This window comes from Pelobates fuscus, chromosome 2, assembly GCF_036172605.1.
Source record: "Pelobates fuscus isolate aPelFus1 chromosome 2, aPelFus1.pri, whole genome shotgun sequence".
Taxonomy (NCBI): Eukaryota; Metazoa; Chordata; class Amphibia; order Anura; family Pelobatidae; genus Pelobates; species Pelobates fuscus.
The window spans coordinates 352,936,801-352,949,803 of NC_086318.1; the positions used below are offsets into that span (position 1 = coordinate 352,936,801).

At 42.8% G+C, this 13,003-nt stretch overlaps 16 non-coding genes across 16 annotated transcripts; all 16 read right to left on the bottom strand.

Moving 5' to 3' along the window:
* Positions 1-287: 287 nt before the first annotated feature.
* On the bottom strand, positions 288-454 carry LOC134589715 (U1 spliceosomal RNA). The gene has a single exon (XR_010086747.1). It is a non-coding gene; the product is annotated as a U1 spliceosomal RNA (small nuclear RNA).
* A 469-nt stretch (positions 455-923) lies between these two features.
* On the bottom strand, positions 924-1,064 carry LOC134593144 (U4 spliceosomal RNA). The gene has a single exon (XR_010089669.1). It is a non-coding gene; the product is annotated as a U4 spliceosomal RNA (small nuclear RNA).
* An 899-nt stretch (positions 1,065-1,963) lies between these two features.
* On the bottom strand, positions 1,964-2,130 carry LOC134589716 (U1 spliceosomal RNA). The gene has a single exon (XR_010086748.1). It is a non-coding gene; the product is annotated as a U1 spliceosomal RNA (small nuclear RNA).
* A 470-nt stretch (positions 2,131-2,600) lies between these two features.
* LOC134592672 (U4 spliceosomal RNA) lies at positions 2,601-2,741 on the bottom strand. The gene has a single exon (XR_010089265.1). It is a non-coding gene; the product is annotated as a U4 spliceosomal RNA (small nuclear RNA).
* Positions 2,742-3,640: 899 nt separating this feature from the next.
* LOC134589717 (U1 spliceosomal RNA) lies at positions 3,641-3,807 on the bottom strand. Its single transcript, XR_010086749.1, has one exon. It is a non-coding gene; the product is annotated as a U1 spliceosomal RNA (small nuclear RNA).
* A 470-nt stretch (positions 3,808-4,277) lies between these two features.
* LOC134592673 (U4 spliceosomal RNA) lies at positions 4,278-4,418 on the bottom strand. The gene has a single exon (XR_010089266.1). It is a non-coding gene; the product is annotated as a U4 spliceosomal RNA (small nuclear RNA).
* An 899-nt stretch (positions 4,419-5,317) lies between these two features.
* On the bottom strand, positions 5,318-5,484 carry LOC134589718 (U1 spliceosomal RNA). The gene has a single exon (XR_010086750.1). It is a non-coding gene; the product is annotated as a U1 spliceosomal RNA (small nuclear RNA).
* Positions 5,485-5,954: 470 nt separating this feature from the next.
* LOC134593580 (U4 spliceosomal RNA) lies at positions 5,955-6,095 on the bottom strand. The gene has a single exon (XR_010090041.1). It is a non-coding gene; the product is annotated as a U4 spliceosomal RNA (small nuclear RNA).
* A 994-nt stretch (positions 6,096-7,089) lies between these two features.
* LOC134589719 (U1 spliceosomal RNA) lies at positions 7,090-7,256 on the bottom strand. The gene has a single exon (XR_010086751.1). It is a non-coding gene; the product is annotated as a U1 spliceosomal RNA (small nuclear RNA).
* A 470-nt stretch (positions 7,257-7,726) lies between these two features.
* On the bottom strand, positions 7,727-7,867 carry LOC134593833 (U4 spliceosomal RNA). Its single transcript, XR_010090258.1, has one exon. It is a non-coding gene; the product is annotated as a U4 spliceosomal RNA (small nuclear RNA).
* Positions 7,868-8,861: 994 nt separating this feature from the next.
* LOC134589720 (U1 spliceosomal RNA) lies at positions 8,862-9,028 on the bottom strand. The gene has a single exon (XR_010086752.1). It is a non-coding gene; the product is annotated as a U1 spliceosomal RNA (small nuclear RNA).
* A 470-nt stretch (positions 9,029-9,498) lies between these two features.
* LOC134593581 (U4 spliceosomal RNA) lies at positions 9,499-9,639 on the bottom strand. Its single transcript, XR_010090042.1, has one exon. It is a non-coding gene; the product is annotated as a U4 spliceosomal RNA (small nuclear RNA).
* An 899-nt stretch (positions 9,640-10,538) lies between these two features.
* Positions 10,539-10,705, bottom strand: LOC134589721 (U1 spliceosomal RNA). Its single transcript, XR_010086753.1, has one exon. It is a non-coding gene; the product is annotated as a U1 spliceosomal RNA (small nuclear RNA).
* A 470-nt stretch (positions 10,706-11,175) lies between these two features.
* Positions 11,176-11,316, bottom strand: LOC134593522 (U4 spliceosomal RNA). The gene has a single exon (XR_010089992.1). It is a non-coding gene; the product is annotated as a U4 spliceosomal RNA (small nuclear RNA).
* An 899-nt stretch (positions 11,317-12,215) lies between these two features.
* Positions 12,216-12,382, bottom strand: LOC134589722 (U1 spliceosomal RNA). The gene has a single exon (XR_010086754.1). It is a non-coding gene; the product is annotated as a U1 spliceosomal RNA (small nuclear RNA).
* Positions 12,383-12,856: 474 nt separating this feature from the next.
* Positions 12,857-12,997, bottom strand: LOC134592647 (U4 spliceosomal RNA). The gene has a single exon (XR_010089244.1). It is a non-coding gene; the product is annotated as a U4 spliceosomal RNA (small nuclear RNA).
* Positions 12,998-13,003: the final 6 nt, after the last annotated feature.

Below are 13,003 nucleotides of genomic sequence, written 5' to 3' on the forward strand. Positions count from 1 at the left end.
GTCTCCAATTCTTTATTTCTTCCATTGCATTGAAGCATACAATAAATCAAAAGAAGTCAGGATAAAAAAATGATGAAAAAAAAGCTGAAAAGTAAAAATAAAAAGTGAAATTCTGGCTTAAAACTGGTCTCCAGAAAACATAGATAATAAAAATGATCAAGCCTAGGAAATGATTGTCGCTGCCTGCTTGATGTGGAAAGTAAGAGCCAAAGAAGACGGGTGCCGTGGCTGAAATTATCCTTCATCAGAATTGGTGAAGTTCTCTATTTTTGTCAAACAAGCAAACACAGGGGAAAGCGCGAACGCAGTCCCCCACTACCATAAATTATGCAGTCGAGTTTCCCACATTTGAGGAAATCGCAGAGGTCAACTGGTACGGAGTGCAATGAACCAGCCTCACTCTGGGAGAGCCACCTTAGGGATCATGGCTATTGCTCCCCTGCCAGGTAAGTATGACATGACGGGTACATTCAAAGGCACGCCCGCTGGGAAGCCTTTCCTTTAGGCTGTGGTGAAATAATAAAGCAAGTTAAAAAAAAAAAAGCAAATAAATAATCCAAATGATAGAAGGCTACAAAAGATTACCAAACCTCATGGCTGATCGTTGTTTTCCTTAGCTACCAGTAATTTTAGTGCCTTCAGGTGGTTAGGTGTGAATAATTGAGCTGGATTCAGGGTGCGAAGGAGCAATTTGCATAAAGGCAAATGCTAGGCCAATGAGCCGAAGGATGGGAATTCGTAGCATGTAGTGAGAATAGTGTGCTGCCGGAAACAAGTGAATTCAGTGGGAGAGAAAGGTAAAAGGGAAATGCTAAGAAGCCAGCGGAAGGAATGGTGCAACAGAGCTCAGGAAGAAACGGGAGTCACGTAAGACACGCCCTAGACATGGGGCGCCATAAACTTTTATTAAACCAATCTTTCAGTCTCCTTAGAGCCTGTCAAAAATTGCCAATGCTGACTATATTTCAAGTCATCATGGCAGGGTATTGGGTAAAGTTTTCAATTAGCAATAATCACGCCTCGGATTGACCTCATGGGCTACGATACTGCCACTGCGCAAAGCTAGCTGTTCAAGTGGGCCAGCTTTTAAGAGCTACCACGTAAGGAAACTTTAAGACAGCGGTGAGAAAAAGTTCATGACCATAAGCCATTGCAAAGGATTATGGGAGGCAATATTCTAATTAGGCCCGCTTCCTCCTACAGGGAAGCTTAAACCCCAACAAATTCCTCGGTCTTCTTATATGGCATCTTGGAATGGTTCCAAACCTATAACAGAGAGTGAGGGCAACCATATCTTGCAGCAAACCTTGTACAATTTTTTTTCGCTCTTTGGAAACAGTTTTGCCAAGATTCTACTACAGCAGCCATTAGGCAGAGTACACAATCCGCTGGTCTACGTTCGTCCCCAAAGTCACACATTTCATGACTCCATCGATAGGAATGACCCTTGCCTAGCACCTGTCTTCTCTTCATCCACACTCAACAGGGCTGAAAGAACATTTGTGGTGGCTTTTTCAAAATTCCATGGTGTTCATTAGTAAGTGCTAGCGACCACCCAGCTATTCCTAAGGTTTGGTCTGATTGTCTCAAGCGGCAATTCACTGCCTTGATCCAGAAAATCTTTTTTTCCCAGAAATTCAATCAAACGTTACGTTCTGTTGGAAGACGCAATATAGGTCTCCAATTCTTTATTTCTTCCATTGCATTGAAGCATACAATAAATCAAAAGAAGTCAGGATAAAAAAATGATGAAAAAAAAGCTGAAAAGTTAAAATAAAAAGTGAAATTCTGGCTTAAAACTGGTCTCCAGAAAACATAGATAATAAAAATGATCAAGCCTAGGAAATGATTGTCGCTGCCTGCTTGATGCGGAAAGTAAGAGCCAAAGAAGACGGGTGCCGTGGCTGAAATTATCCTTCGTCAGAATTGGTGAAGTTCTCTATTTTTGTCAAACAAGCAAACACAGGGGAAAGCGCGAACGCAGTCCCCCACTACCATAAATTATGCAGTCGAGTTTCCCACATTTGAGGAAATCGCAGAGGTCAACTGGTACGGAGTGCAATGAACCAGCCTCACTCTGGGAGAGCCACCTTAGGGATCATGGCTATTGCTCCCCTGCCAGGTAAGTATGACATGACGGGTACATTCAAAGGCACGCCCGCTGGGAAGCCTTTCCTTTAGGCTGTGGTGAAATAATAAAGCAAGTAAAAAAAAAAAAAAGCAAATAAATAATCCAAATGATAGAAGGCTACAAAAGATTACCAAACCTCGTGGCTGATCGTTGTTTTCCTTAGCTACCAGTAATTTTAGTGCCTTCAGGTGGTTAGGTGTGAATAATTGAGCTGGATTCAGGGTGCGAAGGAGCAATTTGCATAAAGACAAATGCTAGGCCAATGAGCCGAAGAATGGGAATTCGTAGCATGTAGTGAGAATAGTGTGCTGCCGGAAACAAGTGAATTCAGTGGGAGAGAAAGGTAAAAGGGACATGCTAAGAAGCCAGCGGAAGGAATGGTGCAACAGAGCTCAGGAAGAAACGGGAGTCACGTAAGACACGCCCTAGACATGGGGCGCCATAAACTTTTATTAAACCAATCTTTCAGTCTCCTTAGAGCCTGTCAAAAATTGCCAATGCTGACTGTATTTCAAGTCATCATGGCGGGGTATTGGGTAAAGTTTTCAATTAGCAATAATCACGCCTCGGATTGACCTCATGGGCTACGATACTGCCACTGCGCAAAGTTAACTGTTCAAGTGGGCCAGCTTTTAAGAGCTACCACGTAAGGACACTTTAAGACAGCGGTGAGAAAAAGTTCATGACCATAAGCCATTGCAAATTATTGTGGGAGGCAATATTCTAATTAGGCCCGCTTCCTCCTACAGGGAAGCTTAAACCCCAACAAATTCCTCGGTCTTCTTATATGGCATCTTGGAATGGTTCCAAACCTATAACAGAGAGTGAGGGCAACCATATCTTGCAGCAAACCTTGTACAATTTTTTTTCGCTCTTTGGAAACAGTTTTGCCAAGATTCTACTACAGCAGCCATTAGGCAGAGTACACAATCCGCTGGTCTACGTTCGTCCCCAAAGTCACACATTTCATGACTCCATCGATAGGAATGACCCTTGCCTAGCACCTGTCTTCTCTTCATCCACACTCAACAGGGCTGAAAGAACATTTGTGGTGGCTTTTTCAAAATTCCATGGTGTTCATTAGTAAGTGCTAGCGACCACCCAGCTATTCCTAAGGTTTGGTCTGATTGTCTCAAGCGGCAATTCACTGCCTTGATCCAGAAAATCTTTTTTTCCCAGAAATTCAATCAAACGTTACGTTCTGTTGGAAGACGTAATATAGGTCTCCAATTCTTTATTTCTTCCATTGCATTGAAGCATACAATAAATCAAAAGAAGTCAGGATAAAAAAATGATGAAAAAAAAGCTGAAAAGTTAAAATAAAAAGTGCAATTCTGGCTTAAAACTGGTCTCCAGAAAACATAGATAATAAAAATGATCAAGCCTAGGAAATGATTGTCGCTGCCTGCTTGATGCGGAAAGTAAGAGCCAAAGAAGACGGGTGCCGTGGCTGAAATTATCCTTCGTCAGAATTGGTGAAGTTCTCTATTTTTGTCAAACAAGCAAACACAGGGGAAAGCGCGAACGCAGTCCCCCACTACCATAAATTATGCAGTCGAGTTTCCCACATTTGAGGAAATCGCAGAGGTCAACTGGTACGGAGTGCAATGAACCAGCCTCACTCTGGGAGAGCCACCTTAGGGATCATGGCTATTGCTCCCCTGCCAGGTAAGTATGACATGACGGGTACATTCAAAGGCACGCCCGCTGGGAAGCCTTTCCTTTAGGCTGTGGTGAAATAATAAAGCAAGTTAAAAAAAAAAAAAGCAAATAAATAATCCAAATGATAGAAGGCTACAAAAGATTACCAAACCTCGTGGCTGATCGTTGTTTTCCTTAGCTACCAGTAATTTTAGTGCCTTCAGGTGGTTAGGTGTGAATAATTGAGCTGGATTCAGGGTGCGAAGGAGCAATTTGCATAAAGACAAATGCTAGGCCAATGAGCCGAAGAATGGGAATTCGTAGCATGTAGTGAGAATAGTGTGCTGCCGGAAACAAGTGAATTCAGTGGGAGAGAAAGGTAAAAGGGACATGCTAAGAAGCCAGCGGAAGGAATGGTGCAACAGAGCTCAGGAAGAAACGGGAGTCACGTAAGACACGCCCTAGACATGGGGCGCCATAAACTTTTATTAAACCAATCTTTCAGTCTCCTTAGAGCCTGTCAAAAATTGCCAATGCTGACTGTATTTCAAGTCATCATGGCGGGGTATTGGGTAAAGTTTTCAATTAGCAATAATCACGCCTCGGATTGACCTCATGGGCTACGATACTGCCACTGCGCAAAGTTAACTGTTCAAGTGGGCCAGCTTTTAAGAGCTACCACGTAAGGACACTTTAAGACAGCGGTGAGAAAAAGTTCATGACCATAAGCCATTGCAAATTATTGTGGGAGGCAATATTCTAATTAGGCCCGCTTCCTCCTACAGGGAAGCTTAAACCCCAACAAATTCCTCGGTCTTCTTATATGGCATCTTGGAATGGTTCCAAACCTATAACAGAGAGTGAGGGCAACCATATCTTGCAGCAAACCTTGTACAATTTTTTTTCTCTCTTTGGAAACGGTTTTGCCAAGATTCTACTACAGCAGCCATTAGGCAGAGTACACAATCCGCTGGTCTACGTTCGTCCCCAAAGTCACACATTTCATGACTCCATCGATAGGAATGACCCTTGCCTAGCACCTGTCTTCTCTTCATCCACACTCAACAGGGCTGAAAGAACATTTGTGGTGGCTTTTTCAAAATTCCATGGTGTTCATTAGTAAGTGCTAGCGACCACCCAGCTATTCCTAAGGTTTGGTCTGATTGTCTCAAGCGGCATTTCACTGCCTTGATCCAGAAAATCTTTTTTTCCCAGAAATTCAATCAAACGTTACGTTCTGTTGGAAGACGTAATATAGGTCTCCAATTCTTTATTTCTTCCATTGCATTGAAGCATACAATAAATCAAAAGAAGTCAGGATAAAAAAATGATGAAAAAAAAGCTGAAAAGTAAAAATAAAAAGTGAAATTCTGGCTTAAAACTGGTCTCCAGAAAACATAGATAATAAAAATGATCAAGCCTAGGAAATGATTGTCGCTGCCTGCTTGATGTGGAAAGTAAGAGCCAAAGAAGACGGGTGCCGTGGCTGAAATTATCCTTCATCAGAATTGGTGAAGTTCTCTATTTTTGTCAAACAAGCAAACACAGGGGAAAGCGCGAACGCAGTCCCCCACTACCATAAATTATGCAGTCGAGTTTCCCACATTTGAGGAAATCGCAGAGGTCAACTGGTACGGAGTGCAATGAACCAGCCTCACTCTGGGAGAGCCACCTTAGGGATCATGGCTATTGCTCCCCTGCCAGGTAAGTATGACATGACGGGTACATTCAAAGGCACGCCCGCTGGGAAGCCTTTCCTTTAGGCTGTGGTGAAATAATAAAGCAAGTTAAAAAAAAAAAAAGCAAATAAATAATCCAAATGATAGAAGGCTACAAAAGATTACCAAACCTCGTGGCTGATCGTTGTTTTCCTTAGCTACCAGTAATTTTAGTGCCTTCAGGTGGTTAGGTGTGAATAATTGAGCTGGATTCAGGGTGCGAAGGAGCAATTTGCATAAAGGCAAATGCTAGGCCAATGAGCCGAAGGATGGGAATTCGTAGCATGTAGTGAGAATAGTGTGCTGCCGGAAACAAGTGAATTCAGTGGGAGAGAAAGGTAAAAGGGAAATGCTAAGAAGCCAGCGGAAGGAATGGTGCAACAGAGCTCAGGAAGAAACGGGAGTCACGTAAGACACGCCCTAGACATGGGGCGCCATAAACTTTTATTAAACCAATCTTTCAGTCTCCTTAGAGCCTGTCAAATATTGCCAATGCTGACTGTATTTCAAGTCATCATGGCGGGGTATTGGGTAAAGTTTTCAATTAGCAATAATCACGCCTCGGATTGACCTCATGGGCTACGATACTGCCATTGCGCAAAGCTAGCTGTTCAAGTGGGCCAGCTTTTAAGAGCTACCACGTAAGGACACTTTAAGACAGCGGTGAGAAAAAGTTCATGACCATAAGCCATTGCAAAGGATTATGGGAGGCAATATTCTAATTAGGCCCGCTTCCTCCTACAGGGAAGCTTAAACCCCAACAAATTCCTCGGTCTTCTTATATGGCATCTTGGAATGGTTCCAAACCTATAACAGAGAGTGAGGGCAACCATATCTTGCAGCAAACCTTGTACATTTTTTTTTCTCTCTTTGGAAACAGTTTTGCCAAGATTCTACTACAGCAGCCATTAGGCAGAGTACACAATCCGCTGGTCTACGTTCGTCCCCAAAGTCACACATTTCATGACTCCATCGATAGGAATGACCCTTGCCTAGCACCTGTCTTCTCTTCATCCACACTCAACAGGGCTGAAAGAACATTTGTGGTGGCTTTTTCAAAATTCCATGGTGTTCATTAGTAAGTGCTAGCGACCACCCAGCTATTCCTAAGGTTTGGTCTGATTGTCTCAAGCGGCAATTCACTGCCTTGATCCAGAAAATCTTTTTTTCCCAGAAATTCAATCAAACGTTACGTTCTGTTGGAAGACGTAATATAGGTCTCCAATTCTTTATTTCTTCCATTGCATTGAAGCATACAATAAATCAAAAGAAGTCAGGATAAAAAAATGATGAAAAAAAAGCTGAAAAGTTAAAATAAAAAGTGAAATTCTGGCTTAAAACTGGTCTCCAGAAAACATAGATAATAAAAATGATCAAGCCTAGGAAATGATTGTCACTGCCTGCTTGATGTGGAAAGTAAGAGCCAAAGAAGACGGGTGCCGTGGCTGAAATTATCCTTCGTCAGAATTGGTGAAGTTCTCTATTTTTGTCAAACAAGCAAACACAGGGGAAAGCGCGAACGCAGTCCCCCACTACCATAAATAAATTCTCCTTCGTCAGAATTGGTGAAGTTCTCTATTTTTGTCAAACAAGCAAACACAGGGGAAAGCGCGAACGCAGTCCCCCACTACCATAAATTATGCAGTCGAGTTTCCCACATTTGAGGAAATCGCAGAGGTCAACTGGTACGGAGTGCAATGAACCAGCCTCACTCTGGGAGAGCCACCTTAGGGATCATGGCTATTGCTCCCCTGCCAGGTAAGTATGACATGACGGGTACATTCAAAGGCACGCCCGCTGGGAAGCCTTTCCTTTAGGCTGTGGTGAAATAATAAAGCAAGTTAAAAAAAAAAAAAGCAAATAAATAATCCAAATGATAGAAGGCTACAAAAGATTACCAAACCTCGTGGCTGATCGTTGTTTTCCTTAGCTACCAGTAATTTTAGTGCCTTCAGGTGGTTAGGTGTGAATAATTGAGCTGGATTCAGGGTGCGAAGGAGCAATTTGCATAAAGGCAAATGCTAGGCCAATGAGCCGAAGGATGGGAATTCGTAGCATGTAGTGAGAATAGTGTGCTGCCGGAAACAAGTGAATTCAGTGGGAGAGAAAGGTAAAAGGGAAATGCTAAGAAGCCAGCGGAAGGAATGGTGCAACAGAGCTCAGGAAGAAACGGGAGTCACGTAAGACACGCCCTAGACATGGGGCGCCATAAACTTTTATTAAACCAATCTTTCAGTCTCCTTAGAGCCTGTCAAATATTGCCAATGCTGACTGTATTTCAAGTCATCATGGTGGGGTATTTGGTAAAGTTTTCAATTAGCAATAATCACGCCTCGGATTGACCTCATGGGCTACGATACTGCCACTGCGCAAAGCTAGCTGTTCAAGTGGGCCAGCTTTTAAGAGCTACCACGTAAGGAAACTTTAAGACAGCGGTGAGAAAAAGTTCATGACCATAAGCCATTGCAAAGGATTATGGGAGGCAATATTCTAATTAGGCCCACTTCCTCCTACAGGGAAGCTTAAACCCCAACAAATTCCTCGGTCTTCTTATATGGCATCTTGGAATGGTTCCAAACCTATAACAGAGAGTGAGGGCAACCATATCTTGCAGCAAACCTTGTACATTTTTTTTTCTCTCTTTGGAAACAGTTTTGCCAAGATTCTACTACAGCAGCCATTAGGCAGAGTACACAATCCGCTGGTCTACGTTCGTCCCCAAAGTCACACATTTCATGACTCCATCGATAGGAATGACCCTTGCCTAGCACCTGTCTTCTCTTCATCCACACTCAACAGGGCTGAAAGAACATTTGTGGTGGCTTTTTCAAAATTCCATGGTGTTCATTAGTAAGTGCTAGCGACCACCCAGCTATTCCTAAGGTTTGGTCTGATTGTCTCAAGCGGCAATTCACTGCCTTGATCCAGAAAATCTTTTTTTCCCAGAAATTCAATCAAACGTTACGTTCTGTTGGAAGACGTAATATAGGTCTCCAATTCTTTATTTCTTCCATTGCATTGAAGCATACAATAAATCAAAAGAAGTCAGGATAAAAAAATGATGAAAAAAAAGCTGAAAAGTTAAAATAAAAAGTGAAATTCTGGCTTAAAACTGGTCTCCAGAAAACATAGATAATAAAAATGATCAAGCCTAGGAAATGATTGTCACTGCCTGCTTGATGTGGAAAGTAAGAGCCAAAGAAGACGGGTGCCGTGGCTGAAATTATCCTTCGTCAGAATTGGTGAAGTTCTCTATTTTTGTCAAACAAGCAAACACAGGGGAAAGCGCGAACGCAGTCCCCCACTACCATAAATAAATTCTCCTTCGTCAGAATTGGTGAAGTTCTCTATTTTTGTCAAACAAGCAAACACAGGGGAAAGCGCGAACGCAGTCCCCCACTACCATAAATTATGCAGTCGAGTTTCCCACATTTGAGGAAATCGCAGAGGTCAACTGGTACGGAGTGCAATGAACCAGCCTCACTCTGGGAGAGCCACCTTAGGGATCATGGCTATTGCTCCCCTGCCAGGTAAGTATGACATGACGGGTACATTCAAAGGCACGCCCGCTGGGAAGCCTTTCCTTTAGGCTGTGGTGAAATAATAAAGCAAGTTAAAAAAAAAAAAAGCAAATAAATAATCCAAATGATAGAAGGCTACAAAAGATTACCAAACCTCGTGGCTGATCGTTGTTTTCCTTAGCTACCAGTAATTTTAGTGCCTTCAGGTGGTTAGGTGTGAATAATTGAGCTGGATTCAGGGTGCGAAGGAGCAATTTGCATAAAGGCAAATGCTAGGCCAATGAGCCGAAGGATGGGAATTCGTAGCATGTAGTGAGAATAGTGTGCTGCCGGAAACAAGTGAATTCAGTGGGAGAGAAAGGTAAAAGGGAAATGCTAAGAAGCCAGCGGAAGGAATGGTGCAACAGAGCTCAGGAAGAAACGGGAGTCACGTAAGACACGCCCTAGACATGGGGCGCCATAAACTTTTATTAAACCAATCTTTCAGTCTCCTTAGAGCCTGTCAAATATTGCCAATGCTGACTGTATTTCAAGTCATCATGGCGGGGTATTGGGTAAAGTTTTCAATTAGCAATAATCACGCCTCGGATTGACCTCATGGGCTACGATACTGCCATTGCGCAAAGCTAGCTGTTCAAGTGGGCCAGCTTTTAAGAGCTACCACGTAAGGACACTTTAAGACAGCGGTGAGAAAAAGTTCATGACCATAAGCCATTGCAAAGGATTATGGGAGGCAATATTCTAATTAGGCCCGCTTCCTCCTACAGGGAAGCTTAAACCCCAACAAATTCCTCGGTCTTCTTATATGGCATCTTGGAATGGTTCCAAACCTATAACAGAGAGTGAGGGCAACCATATCTTGCAGCAAACCTTGTACATTTTTTTTTCTCTCTTTGGAAACAGTTTTGCCAAGATTCTACTACAGCAGCCATTAGGCAGAGTACACAATCCGCTGGTCTACGTTCGTCCCCAAAGTCACACATTTCATGACTCCATCGATAGGAATGACCCTTGCCTAGCACCTGTCTTCTCTTCATCCACACTCAACAGGGCTGAAAGAACATTTGTGGTGGCTTTTTCAAAATTCCATGGTGTTCATTAGTAAGTGCTAGCGACCACCCAGCTATTCCTAAGGTTTGGTCTGATTGTCTCAAGCGGCAATTCACTGCCTTGATCCAGAAAATCTTTTTTTTCCAGAAATTCAATCAAACGTTACGTTCTGTTGGAAGACGTAATATAGGTCTCCAATTCTTTATTTCTTCCATTGCATTGAAGCATACAATAAATCAAAAGAAGTCAGGATAAAAAAATGATGAAAAAAAAGCTGAAAAGTTAAAATAAAAAGTGAAATTCTGGCTTAAAACTGGTCTCCAGAAAACATAGATAATAAAAATGATCAAGCCTAGGAAATGATTGTCACTGCCTGCTTGATGTGGAAAGTAAGAGCCAAAGAAGACGGGTGCCGTGGCTGAAATTATCCTTCGTCAGAATTGGTGAAGTTCTCTATTTTTGTCAAACAAGCAAACACAGGGGAAAGCGCGAACGCAGTCCCCCACTACCATAAATTATGCAGTCGAGTTTCCCACATTTGAGGAAATCGCAGAGGTCAACTGGTACGGAGTGCAATGAACCAGCCTCACTCTGGGAGAGCCACCTTAGGGATCATGGCTATTGCTCCCCTGCCAGGTAAGTATGACATGACGGGTACATTCAAAGGCACGCCCGCTGGGAAGCCTTTCCTTTAGGCTGTGGTGAAATAATAAAGCAAGTTAAAAAAAAAAAAAGCAAATAAATAATCCAAATGATAGAAGGCTACAAAAGATTACCAAACCTCGTGGCTGATCGTTGTTTTCCTTAGCTACCAGTAATTTTAGTGCCTTCAGGTGGTTAGGTGTGAATAATTGAGCTGGATTCAGGGTGCGAAGGAGCAATTTGCATAAAGGCAAATGCTAGGCCAATGAGCCGAAGGATGGGAATTCGTAGCATGTAGTGAGAATAGTGTGCTGCCGGAAACAAGTGAATTCAGTGGGAGAGAAAGGTAAAAGGGAAATGCTAAGAAGCCAGCGGAAGGAATGGTGCAACAGAGCTCAGGAAGAAACGGGAGTCACGTAAGACACGCCCTAGACATGGGGCGCCATAAACTTTTATTAAACCAATCTTTCAGTCTCCTTAGAGCCTGTCAAATATTGCCAATGCTGACTGTATTTCAAGTCATCATGGCGGGGTATTTGGTAAAGTTTTCAATTAGCAATAATCACGCCTCGGATTGACCTCATGGGCTACGATACTGCCACTGCGCAAAGCTAGCTGTTCAAGTGGGCCAGCTTTTAAGAGCTACCACGTAAGGAAACTTTAAGATAGCGGTGAGAAAAAGTTCATGACCATAAGCCATTGCAAAGGATTATGGGAGGCAATATTCTAATTAGGCCCACTTCCTCCTACAGGGAAGCTTAAACCCCAACAAATTCCTCGGTCTTCTTATATGGCATCTTGGAATGGTTCCAAACCTATAACAGAGAGTGAGGGCAACCATATCTTGCAGCAAACCTTGTACATTTTTTTTTCTCTCTTTGGAAACAGTTTTGCCAAGATTCTACTACAGCAGCCATTAGGCAGAGTACACAATCCGCTGGTCTACGTTCGTCCCCAAAGTCACACATTTCATGACTCCATCGATAGGAATGACCCTTGCCTAGCACCTGTCTTCTCTTCATCCACACTCAACAGGGCTGAAAGAACATTTGTGGTGGCTTTTTCAAAATTCCATGGTGTTCATTAGTAAGTGCTAGCGACCACCCAGCTATTCCTAAGGTTTGGTCTGATTGTCTCAAGCGGCAATTCACTGCCTTGATCCAGAAAATCTTTTTTTCCCAGAAATTCAATCAAACGTTACGTTCTGTTGGAAGACGTAATATAGGTCTCCAATTCTTTATTTCTTCCATTGCATTTAAGCATACAATAAATCAAAAGAAGTCAGGATAAAAAAATGATGAAAAAAAAGCTGAAAAGTTAAAATAAAAAGTGAAATTCTGGCTTAAAACTGGTCTCCAGAAAACATAGATAATAAAAATGATCAAACCTAGGAAATGATTGTCGCTGCCTGCTTGATGTGGAAAGTAAGAGCCAAATAAGACGGGTGCCATGGCTGAAATTATCTTTCGTCAGAATTGGTGAAGTTCTCTATTTTTGTCAAACAAGCAAACACAGGGGAAAGCGCGAACGCAGTCCCCCACTACCATAAATTATGCAGTCGAGTTTCCCACATTTGAGGAAATCGCAGAGGTCAACTGGTACGGAGTGCAATGAACCAGCCTCACTCTGGGAGAGCCACCTTAGGGATCATGGCTATTGCTCCCCTGCCAGGTAAGTATGACATGACGGGTACATTCAAAGGCACGCCCGCTGGGAAGCCTTTCCTTTAGGCTGTGGTGAAATAATAAAGCAAGTTAAAAAAAAAAAAAAAAAAGCAAATAAATAATCCAAATGATAGAAGGCTACAAAAGATTACCAAATGTCGTGGCTGATCGTTGTTTTCCTTAGCTACCAGTAATTTTAGTGCCTTCAGGTGGTTAGGTGTGAATAATTGAGCTGGATTCAGGGTGCGAAGGAGCAATTTGCATAAAGGCAAATGCTAGGCCAATGAGCCGAAGGATGGGAATTGTAGCATGGAGTGAGAATAGTGTGCTGCCGGAAACAAGTGGATTCAGTGGGAGAGAAAGATAAAAGGGAAATGCTAAGAAGCCAGCGGAAGGAATGGTGCAACAGAGCTCAGGAAGAAACGGGAGTCACGTAAGACACGCCCTAGACATGGGGCGCCATAAACTTTTATTAAACCAATCTTTCAGTCTCCTTAGAGCCTGTCAAAAATTGCCAATGCTGACTTTATTTCAAGTCATCATGGCGGGGTATTGGGTAAAGTTTTCAATTAGCAATAATCACGCCTCGGATTGACCTCATGGGCTACGATGCTGCCACTGCGCAAAGCTAGCTGT